Source organism: Suncus etruscus, chromosome 6 (assembly GCF_024139225.1).
Source record: "Suncus etruscus isolate mSunEtr1 chromosome 6, mSunEtr1.pri.cur, whole genome shotgun sequence".
Classification (NCBI taxonomy): Eukaryota; Metazoa; Chordata; class Mammalia; order Eulipotyphla; family Soricidae; genus Suncus; species Suncus etruscus.
The window spans coordinates 55,759,608-55,774,160 of record NC_064853.1 but is presented as its reverse complement, the minus strand read 5'-3'; the positions used below and the strand labels follow the sequence as shown (position 1 = coordinate 55,774,160).

The following is a 14,553-nucleotide window of genomic DNA, read 5'->3' as shown; positions in this document are numbered from 1 at the left end:
GTGCTCAGAGTTACTTCTGGCTCTGTGTTCATGGATCACTCCTACCACAGCTGAGGGGACCATTTGTAGTGCTGGGGTTTGAATTTTGTCAGCAGTTTGTGCAGCAAGCTTCCCTCCTGCTTTTACCATTTATTTCTTAAAATCTGTTCAAGTTTTACCATAAGGACAAACTTGATAGCAGAATCAGTACAGAATATTTTTGATCTATAGTTGATATGTATACTTAAGTCGCTTTGGGACTGTGACAGCTTGTCTATACTAAACCGGAGACATTGATACTTTAAAGATTATAAACCAGTTATTTTGAAAACTCTTCTTTGGGGCCAGAGTGGTGGCACAAGCAGTAGGACATTTGCCTTGCATGCACTAACCTGGGATGGACCACTGTTGGATTCTCCAGCCTCCCTTATGGTTCCCCAAGCCAAGAGCAACCATGTCCTCTTCTTCCTCTTTCTAGTCCCTCCTCTTTCTTTTAGATTACCATGGTTTGTAATATTGTTACTGAAGGGGTATCATGCATATCACTTTATCTCTTTTCAGTATCCATTCTTGTTCAGAGTGGTCATTTCCCACTATCATAGTCATAGTGTGTCCTTTTTCTACCCTAAATGCACTCCCTTGGTCTTTGTGGCAAGCTTCTTACTATGGATTAGTCCTCCTGGCCCTTGTCTCTCTTGTATCTGGATATTAATACCATACTATCTTTATTTTTATATCCCACATATGAGTGCACTCATTCTGTCTCTCTCCTTCTGACTCACTTCGCTCAGCATAACACTCTCCATATTCATCCATGTATAAGTATATTTCTTGACTTCATTTTTCCTGACAGCTATATAGTATTCCATTGTGTAGATGTGCCACAGTTTCTCTATCCATTCATTTGCATAATTTTATTCTTTATATTTTTGGGGGGCACACACAGTGGCTATTGTAATTAGGTTGGCCATGTACAAGGCCAACACGCTACTTGCTGTGCTTTTACTCCAGCCCCAGCAACGTTTTATTTCTTTATTTTTTTTGTATAACATTTTATTTCTTGACAGCACTATCATACTAATATCAAGGAAAAAGTTAGTTGTCCACTTGAATTTTATTTTAAACAAATGAGATCAGTAGTGTGTTGCCTTCTATCCATAGCCTTGTGTGGAATATAAAATAAAAATAAAAAATTGGGTAATAACTAGTTCAAGGAGAGGAAGATCTTAAGAAGAGAATATTTTTTTCTAAAGTGCACCTAGATAACTTTGCCCTCTACTTCATTTTTAATAAGAGGGTCATATTGGCACTTGTAGCCAATTAACTGCATATATGGGCAGAAATGAGAGTTTTAACAGCACTTTCTAACTAAAATCAGTTTGTTGGTGGATTTTCTTAGATAGATCCTAATTTCTGTGTTTATGAACTGATCCCTGTGTAAGTAATTGGGCTATCATATTTTCAGAGCTCCCTGTTCTAGCCAGTCTTTCTGAAGGCCTGTAAGTGAAATTCCCTTACTGCTTTCATTGAAGGCCAACCATGAGTTGGGTTCTGACTGTGTCCCTTTTAAGATAACCACAGTTTTCCAGTAGAAAAATGCAGGATAGAGCTTTCTCTATTCTGATCTGACTCTACCCCAGGCCCTTTCATGCTTGTGAGTGTCTTCTCCCTCTCTTTCTCTTTTTCTCCCTTTAAGAAAATGCTGTGATACTACTGTATTGGGTGTTAGTGTAAGGGTAAGGTAAGAATTTGCCTTTTTAGTCAGCTTCCAGTTGGATTCCTCTGGTTGCCTTGTGAGAGGGTAACTTTATAAGATCTGATAACAGAAATGTAGGATGTGTCTGTTCTATCTCTGGAATTTCCCTGCCAGGGAGTTTTATTGTCTGAATAAGGTACTGGACTTTTGATATCTTTTTTTTTTTTAATATGGAACGCTTCACGAATTTGCGTGTCATCCTTGCGCAGGGGCCATGCTAATCTCTGTATCATTCCAATTTTAGTATATTGCTGCCAAAGCGAGCACGACTTCTGATATCTTTAAGCACCTTCTGCAGAATTCTCTGCACAATGCCATCATATTTAATGTCTAAGCCATCTCAATCTTCTTCACCCTCTATCCTATGTAGTAATATTATAAAACGGCAGCTGGTTAACTAGTGGGGTAGAGGAGGGCTGTTCCCTATGACATTTGCATGTTAGAGTTGCCAGACTTAGCAAATAAAAATGCAGTATGCTTACCTAAAGTTATATTTCAGATGCAGTATTTAGAAACACATCAAAATTATATGTAACTGATATTCCTGTTGAAATGCAATTATCACTAGTATGCCTTTTATCTGATGTAATAACTTGGATACCTTTCCATAGAACGATATATATGTGTGTGTAATCCATTTCTAAAATATGGTAATCTTCATAAATAAATAAATCCCTATGTAAACTTGAGCCTTGATCTTAACTCTCCTTAGAAGAAATAAACCAGGACTGAGCTGGCAAATCTACACTTGCTGGATTTCCTGACTCCGAATTTGGCCATTCAATGGCCTCTGAACTTGGAGGCTTTAAGATCCAGAATTTCTAAAAACACCATTTTCTCTCCCTGTCTTTAATGAGACTTCAGTGTGTGGGTTAGAATTTGGGCTCTTAAAAACATTTCCTTCATAAAAAGCCTTTTTTCTTTATTCCTTGAAAAAGAAAAAAAGTTGTCTGGGTCTGCATTTGTGCACTCAGGAAGAAGAAAAACTTTCATAAAGCCTTCCACCCTGCTTTGTCTTTTATTTGGACAGTATTTCCTTGAAAACCGGAGCATTCCTCCTGCAGTTCTCACCAATCTTCTGCAAGGGACATTTTTTTTTATCTTTGTTTCACCTGCTTCTCATATCTTGTATGGGCAGGTGGTTATTATTCAGAACTTTCTAAGTTAGGAATTATTCAAGTTGAACAGTTTATTAGGTACTTCCCCAGAGGATAAAGAGATTTTCCCATTATGAAGTTTTAAGATTGTTTTATTAACCCTCTGTTGTTGAATGAGCAGAATCCCAGCGAGGCCAATCTGTCTTCAGTTCTGTAATTTTCACTTTCCACCAGTATTTAGTCTTTGACCCTTGGAAAAGATTATGTGAAAGCACATTCATAAGCTGGCTTCATTTTATGATTTGGCTCAAGTAGAATCTGCAGTTGTTATTTGAGCTTATTAATGGGGTAGTGCATGATTGGCAAACTTTTCCTGTTAAGTGTAAGCTAGTTAAATATCTTGTTTTAAGTATAGATGGTCTCTAATGCATATTCTTCTTTTACAACTTTTAAAAATGAGAAACCCAATTTTAGCATGTAGACTACTCATAAAAGTCCATGCCTGGCAGTAGTTTTTTTTTATTTTTTTATTTTTTTGAAGTAAAAGTGTTTGCTCTTAGGAATATCTGTCATGGAGAGGTCTGTTGGCTATGAGATCAACCCTTTAATTTTGAAATGGATAGCAGCCATACTGATGTGAAGTAATGCTTAACTGTCAATGTTGAGATCTGTGGGTGGTAGACACTGATCTGTGGGTTGAGATCTATAGGTCCTGGATAGTGGACACTGCTGGATATCCTGCCTCTGTTCTTCCCCTTGGACATATTCGGATAGCATTCTCATTCTAAAACTCAGAGCCTAGATTTATACTAAGCAAAATGGCATTCTTGCAGAGTTCTCTTTACACATGTCGGGGTAAGTGGCCATTGAGCTAGTCTTTCTCCCAAATGTGGAGAAAGACAAGCCATGAGTTTGCCTTCTGCCTTGGTGGATTGTTTTTGTTTGCTTGTAACCAGATGATTTATTGAAAGTTTGAATAGAATTAACAATCCTGACTGGTTTTGTTGCTTTTTATTCGATCTGATAAATTTTTTTTGGGTATTTGGATCACACCCGGCAGCGCTCAGGGGTTACTCCTGGCTCTACGCTCAGAAATCAACCCTGGCAGGCTCAGGGATCTGGGATGCTGGGATTCGAACCACCATCCTTCTGCATGCAAGGCAAATGCCCTACCTCCATGCTATCTCTCCGGTCCCCTCAATCTGATAATTCTTAAGAAACAATATAAACACTATTTGAAACACTCTCTGGAGATTATCTCATTCACATACACCAGCAGAACCTTTACTGTCTGATTTGCCTCATCTTTTCTCTGGCTTTCTTTGAAAGATTACACTTGGTGTTCTTCCAGATCCTGGTGGTAACAGCATCCACGCTCCCCAAAGCATCAGAGGGGGAGAAAGGAAGCCCATTAGATTCCCCTTACATTTGATACCTTTCCCGCTGCTGTTCTCGCTGATCAGTACAAAGCCATTCAGTCACTCCTTGCCTTGTCTATTATTATAAATGGAAATTGGGGATTTCCCCATTACTTTTTTCTCTCGACCTTTACAAATGAATTTTGGGACCAAATGCAATTGTGAATAGACAGACATAGCTTCTAGGAAAGCTGTTGGGACCCACTGAATTGTGACTGTTGGACAAAGGCATTTTGTTTTGAAAGCTTGTCCAAAAGTGGTGTTGGAGTTTGAAAGAAGGGCCGCCGGCGTCTGGTTCTTTCTGCTGTGAACTAATAGGAAAGCTGATGTTTGCTGAGTGGATGGCTGTGCTCACTGTCCAAACAGATCTCTGTTTGCCAACTGTGAACATATTGCTGCCTCTGTGAGGCACTCCATCATGCCTTGAATGGCTCCTCTTGTGTTCAGAATTTTCGGACTCTAAAAGAGGGAGAGAGAAATATTTCTTTCAGACTTTAGCATTCACTGTAGCATCCTTAGTCTCACCAGGTCTTTAGAAACCAAGCTTGCACCAGAGATACTTCTAGGAGAATGAGAAAGGAATAGAGGTAAAAAGAAGAAAGTAAAAGACAGCTCCATTGAAATTCCTTTATTCCTGCTACTGTGGCCAAGTTTTCATAAATTAACTAGGCAGCTTTGGTAAATAGAATGTACTGTGAGAATATTCCTGATTTCTCCCTGAGCAGAATACAATTTCAGCACTGTGTTTACAACCTCTGGCTTATTTCAGTTCTCTTATACAAATAGACATACACACGCAGGCACACACACACACACACACACACACACACACACACACACACACACACACACACACACACACACACACACACCAGCACCACCACCACCACCACCACCACCTCAAAGCATATAATGAATTCATAATCTGTTACTTAGTGATAATTATTAGAGTTTTATTCCTCCAGAAAAATCTTTATAAAGGTTAGTTGATATTAGGAAATTTTATTTCTAAACTTGCTTTCAGAGTTCCAAAATTATGGTCTACTTTAGGCATACAAATTAAATTTCAGTAATAAAATGGTATTTTTGTTATTTTAGTCACTTTAGTAATATTTTTCTACATGTGATTTTCTCTGCTTTTTGTCAAGACAAGTATGCACTGAAAACAGCACATAGGATAAGGTTAGACATTCCTTGCAATTACTCAGTATTTTATGTTCAGGAACTCTGAAGGTGAACCAACAATGCCAGCTGGCAGTGCAACTAAAATATAGCTCAGACAAGACACATTTGTTTGGATCAGAGTTATTTACCAAATACTCTCTAAGCACTAGGAAAACAGTATTTAGCATCGTGGGGGAAAAGAAGGTTTCTTCTTAGAGAGAAAGATAGATATTTTTGGGATTGGGAAGATAGATTCCCACACAAAAATAAATTGTAAGGGGCTGGAGTTATAGCACAGCGGCAGTGTTTGCCTTGCATGTGGCTGACCCAGGACGGGTCAGCGTTCGTCCAGGTATCCCATAAGGTCCTCTGAGCCTGCCAGGTGTGATTTCTGAGCAAAGACCAGGAGTAACCCCTGAGAGTGCTAGGTGTGGCTCGAAAACCTAAATAAATAAATAAATAAATAAATAAATTGTATTGCTTTCTGTTAATTAGTGTAAAAACACATTAATTTTTCTAGTTAGTGTAATTTGTTTTTGTTTTTGGGTCACACCCATCAGTGCTCAGGGATTACTCCCGGCTCTATGCTCAGAAACTACGCCTGGAAGGCTTAGGGGACCATATGGGATGCCAGGATTCGAATCACCGACCTTCTGCATGATACCTCCATGCTATCTCTCTGGTCCCTAGTGTAAATTAAAAAAAAAAAAAGATTAAAAGCAAAGTTTCCACTATGACCTAGGCTGTAGCAGTAGCTATTTTTGTAGTCTGAATACATAACCTCAGTGGTTGTTTAGGTATTTTTATTCACAACTATCTGAGCCTCATAAAAATATGAGCCTTTACCTTATTGTTAACTGGAATATAACAGGAATAATCAAGACTGATGGATCTGAGAAGAAATGATAGCTACAGCTATGGCTGTATCTTAATAAACCTGGTCAATTCAGTGGATGAGGTAATTATGCACCTTTACATCCAATAATGCACTTTTTCCTCATATGGTCTTGTGAATTCAATACTGTTAATTTGTTTATTTGTAATTAGGAAACTGAGACATGTTTAGGAGTAGGTTCACACATCTTATAATTCATTCTGGTCAGATGAGAATCTCAGGCTCTTGAGATCTGTACCATAGTTGCTTTACTATTATATGGCCAGAAAATAATTGTGAATTCTTCGTGCACAAGCTTCATCTTCCTTTATTTCTTCTGTATAGATTTAGAAAAGTGTTTAAAGATCCTCAAAAGTCTCAGTTCTTGGTGTCAGAATATATGTCAGTGGATAAAATGTTTTATAGATATAGAAATTTAATTTTAATTTATTCTATTTTGTGGGGGCCACACCCGATGATGCTCAGGAGTTACTCCTGGCTATGTGTTCAGAAATTGCTCCTGGCTTGTGGGACCATATGGGTCACAGGGGGGGATCAAACTGTGGTCTGTCCAAGGCTAGCCCGGGCATGGCAGATTGCCTTATCGCTTGCACCACCACTCCGGCCCCAATTTATTCATTTTTAATGATTACAAAGTGATTGCATTATATTGTGGTCTAATAGGTTAGGACCAGGTAATACAGTTTTTTCCCCAAGATTAATTAATATTCTGATTTTGAACTTGAAAATAATGAATGAGCATCAGTATAAAATAAGGATATATATATATATATTAATTGTATGCTGTATATGAAAAAAGTGGCTCTAAAATTTTTCATCATAGATTTCTTGATATGGTTGAAGAGCTGTTAGGTAAGGGTTGGAAGTAATACTTTTAGTGAATTTTTACTACTGTAAGAATATGAGACGATTAATAGCATGATTAGTTTTTCAACTAATGTCTCAAAGTTGATTAAAATTGGGTTTGATTTTTTTCCCTGAATTAAAACTTTGGCATTTCATTGAATTATAGCATTATACAAGTTTTTGGTGTGCATCATTAAGAATTAATATGTTTTGGGGCCAAAGAGATAGGGTTCTTGCAATCCGTAGGGTGTTTGCTTTGCTTGAAGCTGAACCGGTTTTAGTCCTCAGCACCACATACACTTCTTGAGAACAGAGCCAGGAGTAAGTCCCTGAACATACCTAGGTATGACCCCAAAACAATAGCAGTAACAACAGCGAATCAATATGTACCATATATTTTGCTCTATAATATACTCCTGATTCAGCTCCAAGCTTGCTCAATAAGATGCATGGAATGGGGGTGAGGTGGGGAGTTCATATCTTATGGTACAAAAAATATAGTAAGTACTTTGTATCAGACTCACCACTGAATCTGATACCAAGTTACTTTATTTCAGTGACATCAATAAATGCTTTTTCACCTTTTGTTTACTATTTTGTCTATAAAGTAATGTTCTACAATGTATTTTGTCCTTAAAGAATCCTTGTTTGAACAGTTTTTAAAATTTGGAATATCATCTTTCTCATCAAATGAAGAATGATATCCTAAAACATGTATTCATGGTGAAACATAACAAGATTTGGATTCTACAAACAGCATCTCTCTTTACATTTTCTTCACATATTGCATAGTAGTATATTGCCCATAATCTTTAACTGACATTTATATATAAAGAATCCCAGGACCGGAAAGATACACAGCAGGAAGGCATTTGCCTTGCACAGAGCCGATCCAGGACTGACAGTAGTTGGAATCCCGGCATCGCCAGCCTGCCAGGAGTGATTTCTGAAAGCAAAGCCAGGAGTAACCCCTGAGCACCACCGGGTGTGACCCAAAACAAACAAACAAACAAACAAAACCCCCAAACCAAAGAATCCCAGCAATAAAGGTCATCTCATATTTTTACCAGATGACTTTTTTTTTTTTTACCTAAATACTAGGATAAAGTATCAGATAACGATGTAAAATCGGGTATGTTAAGATCATTTTTAGAGAAATTATATCGATGTGGCTGATTAATGCTAATTCGTAGAAAGTGATCATATGAAATATGATTTTCAGAGAGGATCATATGACTTATAAATAAGAGTCGAAGAGTGAAAATAGAGAAGAGTGAAAAGGAGAGTGGTTGCCAAACTTAATCAGAGGAGCATTTGACTTTGCAGGTGGAATTCCCTGCCCCGCTTTCTGAATGACATTGTTTTCACCTTTTTGCCTGACCTGCATCTGCTCCCCAGTAGTTTTCAGTAGTCTTGTCTGCTTGACTTAGGATTAATGTGTAAAATATGGCTCAGAGGTTTCCTTCTGGGAAAATGTGGAAAAACTAGAAAACTCATACTTGTGCCTAATTTTCAAAAGTAGAAGTAAGAGAGTAGGGGAGGTGGTGAAAAAAAAAAAAAGAATAATTTATAACATTGATAGCTTTTGTTCCCAGTCATGTAGAGTAAATGGACAGTGGGTATCAAATAAATAGAAGAGTTGATGAATAAATGAATAAATATTTGGTGAATAAATACATTGTGAATAAACATTGATAAATAATATAAAGAGATATAAATACATATTTGATGAATAAGTACTATTTGATCTGGAGATCAAATAAGGCGAAGCCTTGGTTTTGTGTGCTTATGCTTCTGACTGCTAGGTTTCTTCCGAAGGTTTGATAGGTCTCCCTTTAGGTGTACTGGCTCATTTTGTGAGTACTAAATTAAGTAAAAGTAGGACATTACGTAGTGAAATAAAACTGTAGCATTATTAATGGTTCTCTTTCTAAAGTCTTCAGAAAGAAAATTTGTGGTGTAGTTTTCTTGAAAGTCTCATCTTGTAATGACCAGGTTAAGACCGTATGTTTCATGATTGAAATCCAAATCTTCATTTCTTCTTTTCCTAAGGCTGACATTATTATTATAATAGGAAAACCTGTAAACAAAAAGACAGTTCTCCCTATTGTTGGGAAAATAAAAAGTGATTCAGACTTTTAAGTTGCCATCCTTTGAAGCATTCATAAATCAGGTAATCATTCTATCCACTGTCAGCAATGACTTTTGAAAACAGAAAGAATGCATGTATTTGTACATTTCTCCACATGCAGCATTCTTGCAGAGGTTGGCAGAGGAGACTTGGGAAGGGTAGACAGGAAGCAAATGGGGAAGATAGCATAATTCATTTTTTATGAAGCAGAAGAGTATTGTTCATTATTTGTATTTTGCAGGAGTTCCACAGGTTAGGGGAAAACTGGAGTGCTTGTTATTTTGTTTTGTGGTTCCAGTGATTGAACCTCAAGCCTCATTCATGAAAGTAATTTTTCTATCACTGAGCTACATCCTGTCCAGAAAAACACTTTTTATTACACTGAGACTGAATTTTAGAAAGCACATATATTTGTAATATGAGGCATTTTTTGTGCAAGTTACAAGGGTTGTGGAATCCACAGGATGATTTAACTTTCCTATGCTTGTTTACACTTGGCTTATTAAAAGACGGCAAACTTAAAGTTAAAAAAATTGTTTTGGGGGGGCCACACTTGATGGTCCTCAAGGGATCTGACTCTGCACTTAGAAATTGCTCCTGGAAGGCTCAGGGGACCATATGGAATGCTGGGGATTGAATCTTGGTTGGCCACATGCAAGGCAAACACCTTACCTGCTGTGGTCCCTAAAGTAACATTTTTTCACTTTCTAAAAAAGTTGTTCTCACTATTCTGAACTAGTTACATATGCTTTCAGTATATGAAAGGAAGTTCTTGGCTGATCTCAAAATTTAACCTCACTTTAATGTGATGGAGGCAGCCAGTCTCTCAAAGTGACAATGGCCCTATCTTTTTGCAAATTTTTGAAACCAAAAAAGTCTAAAAGTTGCTCTTTACTTAAATCAACTAAAGATAAGTAGATATATTAATGCCCTACTTTAGGATACTGGATCTGAATTTGAATGGAGTGGGGAAGGAAACATTTTTTCACACTCAAGTGAGAGAAATACTGTTGAGACATTAATTTGTCTTTTGTTGTATTACCCAACATAGAATCATTTTGTAATGTAAATCACCATTGTAAGTCACCCAATGTAAGTTATTATTTTGTACCTATTATTAAATAATTGAATTTTTGCCATCGACACATTTGAAAATGCTGAAATTGGAAATTATAAAGCATCTTGATTGAAACAAATTGGACTCTCTGTTCCTTTTTAAAAACTCCTTTGTGTTATAGTGTCAAATAATGAAACTTTCAAATGTAATTTTCTCGGTTATGATATCATTGGACAGTATGTAAATACCTAAAACAATGATAATTCTACACTATTTATTTTATATAGTTAACAAAGAGCAGGCTAGCATAAATGTAGAAATATATTTAAATAGTGACCATTAAAGAAAGGTGCCAATTGTGAACTTGATAGTATTCTTGTTTAAGCTCTGCCTAGCACTGTATGGGTTGAGTTTCTGAGTGCCAAGGCCCAGGGATCACCAAACTCTGTAGGATTCAGTCATTCTCATTGGTTAACGAGCCATGGCTTGTGGGTGAGGCTGGACATCTTGTTTCTTTCAGATATTAAGTGTAAATATAGCAAGACAATGATTCTGTAAACCTATGGAAACAAACAGGAATAGACTAATGTGGAAACCTAATTTTCAAACCATTTTTTGGAACTTAACACCCACCACCCATCCCCATCCCCAACTTACAGATTATTTATGATTTAATTTCAGGCTATAAAAGGGCTATAAATTTTAGGTGAAGTGTGAGAAAGTATTTGGATATTGTGTTATATTGAGAATAACAAAATCTCAAGGCTGAGAAATAGGACAGAAGAACAGAAGATAAGGCAATTACTTCACATGTAACTGACAGTTTTGAATCCCTAGTACACATACTCTCCCCTGAACAAAGCCAACACATTCAAATGCAAATCACAGGTCATTCCTAATGATAGAACCAGGAATTCAGAGCACTGCCAGGTATGGGAAAACTCACATCTAAGCAAATGAATAAATAAATAGAAAAATAAATTGAAAACTAAATAAATGGAAAAATCTGTCTCAAATGGCAGCGACTTAGTGACATTTAATTGTACAGCTACCTTAAAGATGCTTTTTGGACTTGAGATTATATCTTGTCTGTAACAGCTGTTAAGAGCATATTTATATTTGATTGTTAAGTGGAAAGCTCTGGCATTATTGTAATAATACCCAGAGACAATAGAGATGAGGGCTGGAGGACCAGCTCATGGTATGAAGCTTACCACAAAGAGTGGTGAGTGCAGTTAGAGAAATAACTACACTAACAACTATCATGACAGTGGTACTGAGTGAGAAAAAATAGAATGCTCTCTTAAATACAGGCGGGGTGGGGGAGTAGCAGGGGGGCATTGATGATTGAAAAGTTGCACTCACTGGTGAAGGGGGAGTGTTCTTTGTATGACTGAAACCCAATTACAAGCATGTTTGTAATTATGGTGCTTAAATAAAGATATTACTTTAAAAAAAGAAAAGGAAAGCTCTGTCAAATAAGATTGCTAACAAACAAAAAAGGAATTTGCTGCATTTTGAGAAAATTCAGCATTATCCCAGATATTCTCCATCTTGATACAGATTTTATTAAGCAGTACCAGCTTCCACCTAGATTTAAAGAGTAAGTTAGAGTTGGGCTGGTGAGATAGCATGGAGGTAGGGTGTTTGCCTTGCATGCAGAAGAAAGGTGGTTCGAATCCTGGCATACCATGTGGTCCTCCAACCATGCCAGACGTGATTTCTAAGCATAGAGCCAGGAGTAACCCCTGAATGCTGCCGGGTGTAACCCAAGAACAAAAACAAAAAGAGTAAATTAGAGTTGATGACCACTGAGGGTTTTTTTTTTATCCCTAGGGAAATTATGAGTCTGTGATCTTGACTATCAAATGAAAAAATATTTACAAAAATTTAATTAACTGCTCAATCTATTTACCTATTCTTAGATACATGAGTTTTATGTTAAGCTATCACTGGTGATTGGTAATCAAATAAATATATGCTGTAATTGCATGGACTGCTTCTTTCAGTCTCATTAGTCTATATTATATAACATCTTGGGATTGTTTTGTTGTTTCCATGGAAGTATAATAGTTGCTTTATGGCTGACTAAAGCTGGAGAACTATTTTTAGCCAGATTACAGTCATCTTTGTTAGTTGAAATATGTTCAATTAAACACTCATTAATATAATAAAATTTAAAGGGCTCTGTTGTTTCCTTCCTTCCCCCAGCATTGTGCTGAAAAGAGATCCACTTACTTAGGCTTAAAGCAACTGCAAATGAGATTTGTTTGAAGGATCTTATATATGCTTGTTTTTTCCCTTCCCTTTCATTTATGTCTTGCTTTTTCAAACTGCTTCCCCTTCATTATTTCTCTTCTTGACTCTAGAACACCTTTATCAAAATAAATGACAATTATGGTTGGATGTCTAGGCAAAGATGGGCAGCTTTGGGGGAAGGGGAGCCAGATTCCAAAGATCTCAAAATCCATGTTTACAAAAAACTCATAGATTGTTTTAGAACTAACACTTGAGGATTATGGCAGGAAGGATTTTCAGATTTGTAGAGGAATAGCTGTTCTCTGGAATCTGCAGGAATAGACCTAAAGGACACCTACACCATTTAACACTAAAATTACCTATTGCTCTGGTAGGAAGCATGACAACTTCAGTTTTCTTTACTTGTACCTTTCCTTTTTGAAAGTTAACCTGGGAAGCCAGGTGACTTGCCCTAGCTTCTGTAGGTGGAATTGCAGATCGCCACAGTGCCCCATTTTGAGTTTTCAAAATACTGCTTGAGGCACTAGCGAGATAATTCAATGTGTAAGGTGCTTGTCTTGCACACAGATGTCATAAGGTCCTCTGGGAACTGTCAGGAATGATCACTGAACCAGGAGTAAGCCAAGAGTAAGCCCCGAGTGCTGTTGGGTATGGTTCAAAGGGCCTTTTTTATCCCCCTCTAAAAAGCAAAACAAAGCAAAACAGAACCCTTAAAAGCTTGAAAGCCAAAATGCATCAGTGACTACCCTCTGGATTCTGTTAGTGTCCTCTAAGACACTATATTTTGGATATCTCATTTATGGCAGTATCAGACCTTTTAACTCCTCACATTGAATTGGAAACAATTCAGTTAAGATAAATCAGGGCCATATACATTATGGGCATGATTTTTCTTCCTAGTTCATAGTTTTCATCCCAATTTGCAGCATTATTTCTTTTGTGTTAGATATCTGACTAGTTTCTCTCCTTCTTTTCAACCCTAGATGTATGTTTCATTAGGTTTTTTTTTTTTTCACTGTTTCCTAGCAGCATATTACCTCATAGACCTCTTACATTATCTATGACCAGGACACTTCTAATCAGTGTTGTTACATCATGCTCTACTTTTGAAAAGTATATGTGATCCCTTCGTAAATATGAGATGATGGTGGGTTTTACTAGGTATTGGGACTGCACTTGATCTTAAACAAAAGGCCAAGAAGTGATAGATCTTGGGACTTTGGCAAATACTCTCAGAAGGATTATTTTATATGTGACATCAAAAGAGAAGCCATAAACAGTGGTTTCTCAATGGTTGAGATATAGATAAGGAGATGAAAAAGACAAAAATTTATGTTATCTTATGGGTACAGTTTAATCTAAAGGGTATCTTTGAAGGAAGGAGTGCAATACTATAGTATTCCCTTGAAGAAGTTTATGAATTGCTCATATTTATATATCTCGTGTGTCTGTTATGTTTTTTAGTTATTTTGATTGTACAGAATTCAGAGAGCAATATATCTGAAGTTTATTTTTTGATGTATTTTTCTTTGTACTAATGATAATTTTGTCCTCTCCCCTTTCTAACTTACCATAACTTAGCTTAGTACTGACCAGTCCTGGTTAGAATATCGAAGTATGATATTTGTGTGAAATAATTTAAAATTTTATTCATTCTTTTGAATGCTTTCTGCTATTTTTGTTCAGGAAAAGCAGCACTGATTTTTCTTATTTTTTTCTCTACATAAAAACACTCCATTTTAATTTATTTGCCCCACATTAGTGAGTAAAGACTTGATGTTGAAAAGTGAAATTGTGCCTCTTTAGTAGAATTGCTTTTATCTAACCAGTGTGTATGGAGGAGAATGTGTCTATGCCATAGTGGTTCTACTGACCCTCAGATAGTAATTACATCAGCTCATTTCTTTAGATGAGAAAACATCTGGCCAAGGTGTCTCAATCTTTCTGCAGT

General features: G+C 36.8%; 1 protein-coding gene and 1 non-coding gene across 2 annotated transcripts in view; one reads left to right on the top strand and one right to left on the bottom strand.

Annotated features, from left to right (window-relative positions):
* The window catches only part of FNDC3B (fibronectin type III domain containing 3B), a 372,580-nt gene that overhangs the window by 170,593 nt on the left and 187,434 nt on the right, over positions 1–14,553 (top strand). The window lies entirely within an intron of this gene.
* On the bottom strand, positions 1,900–2,001 carry LOC126013182 (U6 spliceosomal RNA). The gene has a single exon (XR_007497509.1). It is a non-coding gene; the product is annotated as a U6 spliceosomal RNA (small nuclear RNA).